Genomic DNA, 6,639 nt, shown 5'->3' with positions numbered 1-6,639 from the left:
GTGTGTTTTTATCTTCTTGTGTCCCATGGAGCCGTAATTCCATGAAATTTTCGTAAAAGTTACTACAAGTTACTAGTTATTACTAATAATGCTTTTTCTAATTTTATTTATTTAACTAAATTTGACGATTTAATTAAAACTTTTGTTAAAATTATAATATATTCCGTAGTTTTCTTATGAATAAAATACAAATAAATAATTATAATTTGTCAAATAAAAAATAGTACTACCGTTACGACTGTATTTACGGCTCCATGGGACACAAGGAGATAAAAACACACGTAACGTTACGGACGAAATACCTAGTAACTTTTGCGGACTTTTGGTGCGGATTACGGATTACGGGCTGTATGTGACGGCACCCTAAAAATGACTCTTCCAGTCGCTGACCCGTTGCAAGTTCTAAACGTGCCGCTTGGCTCGTGCGGTCAGGCCCGTTTACGTTGATCGCCGAGCCCAACGAAAAAATTGTACTTCTATCAGGACGTAACAATACATTAACTTGACATTTGATTGATAACTGCTCTACATTAACGGGACTATTACAAATGAGACAAGTGTGACTGGATGTTTGAGTCAAAACATTCAATCGCAAACAAGACGGATTATTTTCAATCATAGCTATTTCATTGTTAATTGATCAATTGCAGTTCATACACAATCTGGTAACGTTCTCAATGGCAATTGGTGATCTGCCAGTTTCTTCACGGCGTGTGAAAGCGATTTCCTGTTTATTAACATTATCGTCACCATAAAGTCGCGACATCAGACCTGGACGAAACACTCTATCACATACATAACAGGACATTCCTAAAGACCATGATCGCAGTCCTGTCGTATATAAGTTATTTCGCAAGAATCGAAAGACAATTCTAAAGTAACGTAGAAATAATAATAAAGCAATCAGCAATATAACGATACCGAAGTGGAGCAAAGATAGATATAGGATTAGGCTTTCGATCCCGTACACGGCAGGCGTATATAGATATGGCCGATGCACTTTGCTTGCAAGAAATACAAAGTAACGGGTTGCCTACCCACACGGAACATAATATCCAATGGATGTCCATATAATCTCCATAACTCCATACTACATCTATCTCTACGATGGATATTAGATAGATTTCTATTAGAAATCCATATTATTTCCATGATAAATGACGATATAAGTCCATCATAGATGTCTATTAGACATCTGTTTAATAGAAATATCAGTATCCATAGTAACGAATATTGTTAGGACATCGTCGATGTCAAACGTTTCGGCTGATCATTCAGCCATCTTCAGTGTTAACGTTACAAATCTGTTTAGTAGAAAGATTGTGGTTTCAATTTGTCATTAATAAAATTATTTGGAAGTAAAGTCACAAATGTGATTGTGAGATAGTCTTGTTAACACCTACATAAACAAGACTATCTCGCAATCACATTTGTGACTTTACTTCCAAATAATTTTATTAATGACAAATTGAAACTACAATCCATCAAAGCTCTATGAAATATCTATGGAACATCTATGATTGCTCCATATGATATCTATGAATATATTTAATGGATGTCGAATGGAAGTATGTAATGCGGAACTGTAGATGTCTAGTAGACATCTACAGGAGATTACATGGACATCTAATAGAGGTTTCGAATCTCCATGATGAACATCTAGTGGATATCCATTAGAGGTTTTTGTTACGTGTGGGTACCTACTGAAGGCTTCGAATATCTTCGGTGCAAAAGTACGATACGTGCCAGTCTAACATTGAAAACCAGTCAAAATCTACAACATATCAACACTTCAGGGGTGCGTTCCACTTAACACCTGCAACGACCGCGATTACGACCGCAAAATTGCGCGTTCCACTAGCTCGCAAACGTCACGAGCGAAGTTTTAATGGAACGCATTAGACGACCACGGAGACAGGCGAAACAACATGGCCGGTGTCGTGTCGACAACACCAAACATAATTACTGAAATAGCTACTATGTATGTTGCTGATGCGTCGAAGAAGAAAAGAGTCAGAAAGTTCCTCAAGCTCCGAAAGCAAGTGGGAAATAGCTATGCGAAAGAGAGGAAAGCGTAAACTTCGTCCACGAATTGTAGGCTACGACGATGTTGTCCACCGTTATGGATCATGAGTTCAAAAGTCATTTTAGGTAAGTGAGCATGACAACTTTAATTTTTTCCAAATTTTTATATCAGTAGGTTTGTACTTGTTTCTGAATGGAATGCATTTTATTTTTGATCGCATTTACAGCTTCAGAATAAATATAATTTATATTGGCCTATGCTTCCGTTCTTTTCAGAATGTCAAAGGCAACATTTGAATACCTTCTCGAAATTATTGGTGAAAATTTAGGAAAGTGAAAGGCTGCCCTACTATTCCTTGTCATCAACAATTAATGATAGCGCTATGGAAAATGGCTACTATGAATTCATACAGGTGAGCAGCTGGTGAGTGCTATTTCAGACCTCTCTCTTAATAATATTATTATTTATTAATTTAAATATTATAATTAAATTTAAATATTATAATTAAATTATAATTAAAAAAGATTCTCATGTTTGCTCTACTTTGATATACAACTCTGTTTTATTACAGATCAATCTGTGATCGGTTTAATGTGAGCTTGGGAGAGCTACAGCTGTTAGAGCTGTGCGGAGAGTCACCTATGCTCTGTTCTCAAGATGTACCCAATTCATTCAATGACCCAGTGGTGATCAAGTTGTTAGTGTCATGCGAGGCTTTGAAACAGCTAGTGAATTTCCAAGAGTCATCGGGGCCATTGATGGCACTCATATTCATATCAACACTCCAAAAGAGAACCCTGCAGATTACATAAACCGCAAAGGATACCATTCCATTCAATTGCAGGTAAGTAAATGTAATATCGAATCACAATAAAGTAATATTATAAACGTTGGCATATATCATACATTTGCATACATTTATTTGCAGTTGGTATGCGATCACAGGACTCTAATCACGCATTGCTACACTGGACATCCTGGTTCTGTTCATGACCAGAAAGTTTTTCGGCAGTCGGAAGTGGCAGATTTCTTAAATGATACAGAAAAGTTTTCTGCAAATAGCAGCCATATTCTGGGTGATGCTGCATATGAGCTGCATCAACACTTGCTTACTTCTTTCCGGGACAATGGCCATTTAACTGAGAGGCAAAGAAGTTACAACTACCGCCATTCAGCAGCCAGGGTAGCTGTAGAAAGATGTATTAGTTTGCTGAAAAGACAAATGAGAAGTTTATTGGATCGGTTACCCATGTCAAGAATAGATTTAATGGCAGAATATATTATATCATGTTGCGTGATTCACACAATATTTGCACACTACGAAGAGATGAAATGATTGTTGTCACAATTCCTTCATCTTCACACGAAAATGTTACACAAAATATTTTACATGAAGGAAGACAAAATACAGGCATTAATAAGAAAAATGTAATTATGAATAGGTTGCAGCTATAAAACAAATGTCTGGAAAATTGTAAATGTATATAAATGTATATATTGTAATTTTTCTTGACATATTTTGATTGCAATTTTTAAGTTAAATTTAGTTGAATTATTATGTTTTGCGATGCAAATTTGAAATAAATTTTATTATTGGATTTAATTATGGGATTATTTTTATCCCCTTTATCCTTACTTTTAACTTTTTTTACTTTTACTTACAGTGTACTTTCTGTATACAATTATAACAAGAAAATTAAAAATTATAGAAATTTTCAAATAGAACAAATTGATTGTTAAACAAAACAACTTTTATAAAAACTGTTGGAAATGCAAGTTGTCAACTGAACTATCATAGAGAGTGCTATGTATGTAATTATGAATAGGTTGCAGCTATAAAACAAATGTCTGGAAAATTGTAAATGTATATAAATGTATATATTGTAATTTTTCTTGACATATTTTGATTGCAATTTTTAAGTTAAATTTAGTTGAATTATTATGTTTTGCGATGCAACTACCGTACTTGTAAAGTTACTTGTAAAGTTACTATGTTCCTTTATCCTTGTTTTTAGTTCTAGTTCGTCTAGTCAGTTGATTGACTAAGAGCGCTCTCTACACACGTGAATAATTATACGTTCGTTCTTCTTTACTTTTGTGCAATAAAGTTAATAAGCCTTTCCGTGAAATCTGTCTGTTTGTTTGTTCAATAATCTTAACAAAAACATTCTCTTATAAAAACTTTTATAGATATTTCATGTTTAAAATTTTTTGGTTCTTTATTTCTTTATTTCGAAATAGTACAAGCTTTTTTATTTCAAAATAGTACAAGAACGATTTATCATGAACAACTTAAAATTGTCAATTTTAGACATTGCAAAAAATTTATTTAACATAACTTGAGAACTCAAATAACATTTTTATACGCATCTAAATTTATCACTTATATTATTTGCGGTCTAGAATGTTCAGTCTTAAACTCTTTATATATAATAGCACTTGTCCCGTTAAAGATAAAAAAAGTAGTAAAGGAAAAAATGTAATGGCATAACATAAAAAATTGTTCCATGGATGCATTTTGTGCGATTGAATTTTTCAATTCTCCCACCCTCCCAATTAACTCTTCCCTGATTCCCCGTTCCCTCATTGCCTTTATCAGTACTCTTCTCTCTACCGAGTCAAACGCAGCTTTTAAATCTATAAACATGGCTGTCAATTTTCCCCCTTTTCTCTCTAGCTGCCTATTAATTAAATAATTAATTACGTAAATGTTGTCCATTGTTTCTATGCTTTTTCTAAATCCGATTCTAAATCTGATTATGTGGTACAATCTTCTTTTTCTCTACTTTTTCCTTAATCTCCTAACTTATTCGGAATCCCGTCTATTTCTGACTTCCCATCCTTCAGTCCCCTTATTGTCTTTTTTATTTCATCTCTACTAATTTCTTTTTCTGTATTTTCATCCTATCTTCCTACCCTTCCACCCCTAACTACCCTATCTTCCACTCCCTTCAACAGCCTCATGAAATTTTCCTTCCATTTTTTTATTTTTTTGTTCTTGTTTATCCTCTTTCTTTATTAACTATTTCCCACACTTCATATTCTCTCTTAGCCTTTGCCGCCAGCCTTTCTCATTTCTCATTCTTCTCCCTCTTTTTTCCTTCTTACAGTTCCTTATAGCCTTATAGCCTTATAGCCTATATTCCTTATATACCTGCTTCTTTTTTCTCTGCCCATTGTCCTTCTCACGCCTTCAATCCCGCAATTCCCTTCTAACCTCCTTCTTCTTCTCCACACACACTCCTCATCCCACCATCCTGCTTTCCTCCTTCCTGCCCCACCCTCCTTCTCTGTCTCTTTTAAGGCTTCTTTCACTATTCTCGCCAACGCTTTCATTCTTTTCTATTCTTCTCTTACTTCTTTTCCCCCCAGTATAATCCTCCCTATTCTTTTATTAAACTCTACTCCCTACTCCCTAAACGTTATTCCCCTTCTCATTTCACACTCTTCTTTAGTTTCCCACTCCCTTTCTTACCCTCCTTTCTTCTCTCTACGTTCCCTTTAACCCAAACCTCCAATAAGGCTGATGGTCTATATTATCTATATTATCTCTTATCCTCATGCTTTCTATCCTATTCTTCACCTCTTCATCCCCCATAACATACTCTGTCCAACAAGAGAAGAACCCGCGGATAGGACGAAAACTCGTCCGTTTCGCGCAGATCTCCCCTCATGGGACGCTTAGAAAGCCCTCCACTCTACAGAACTGTAACTGCTTGTGCAATACAATACTGCGTTGCCAATGCCAATGCTCTCCCCACTTTGGCCGCTATACTTCTCCTATGCGCAAATTGCGGGCCCTTTTTTCGCTGGACAGAGTATAGTACTATAAACCCCTTTCTGCCTATGAATGTGTGTTCCCTCTCTTCATCTCCCTTTATGTTCGTTAAAAAGAGACTCCATCCATTTTCCTCAATAAATTCTACTAAACTACTGCTCTTTTTATTCATTTTCCCATCCTCCAATTGCCTTGTCTTCCCTCCCCCCCCCCCCCACCCCCCCCCCCGACTCTTTCTCCCTCTTCTTCCATAACCCTACCCTTTCTTCCGGTTCTCGCGTTAAGGTCTTCTGCTAGTGTTTGCGAGATTACAATTGCGCGAGCGAGCGCGTAAGCGAATTGGTTCAAAGGAAAAGGCTCGGAGAAAAAAAAACTTCTCTCTTTTGATTTGATGGCACAATTTTTAATAAAGAACGAAAACAACACCGATCACAAATTATGTACAGACTTTTTACACAGTTATTTACAAGTTTCAGTGAATTTTTGCGAGCCACAAAATTTCCAACGAAAGCGCGCTCGAGTTTTCGAACCGATGCAGCATCTGTTCCGCAAGCAACGGAACGCAAATACAGAACTGCAACAGCGATAGAAACACTGCAGCAATTATTCATCTTCGCGAGCAACAAAGCACGAAACGATAAAGAAATTAATCGCCGACTACCTTACGCACCGTCGAAATTAGGCATGAAAAATCTATAAGTAATCCAAAACTTTCAACAGAGTGCGTCGTGTGCTCCATGCGTGCTGCTTTTGTTATAACGTTTTCGATTATACGAATTTTGATCGATACAAGGTTGATCAATCACTATTTTACTATGAATTTATCTTCGTCTTT

The 6,639-nt window shown here is 36.0% G+C and overlaps 1 pseudogene; it reads left to right on the top strand.

Moving 5' to 3' along the window:
• Nucleotides 1-1,023: 1,023 nt before the first annotated feature.
• LOC105678367 (putative nuclease HARBI1) lies at nt 1,024-4,265 on the top strand (annotated as a pseudogene).
• The last annotated feature ends 2,374 nt before the right edge of the window (nt 4,266-6,639 follow it).

The sequence above is a fragment of the Linepithema humile genome, chromosome 1 (assembly GCF_040581485.1).
Source record: "Linepithema humile isolate Giens D197 chromosome 1, Lhum_UNIL_v1.0, whole genome shotgun sequence".
Classification (NCBI taxonomy): Eukaryota; Metazoa; Arthropoda; class Insecta; order Hymenoptera; family Formicidae; genus Linepithema; species Linepithema humile.
This window is presented reverse-complemented; position numbering and strand designations above follow the sequence as displayed.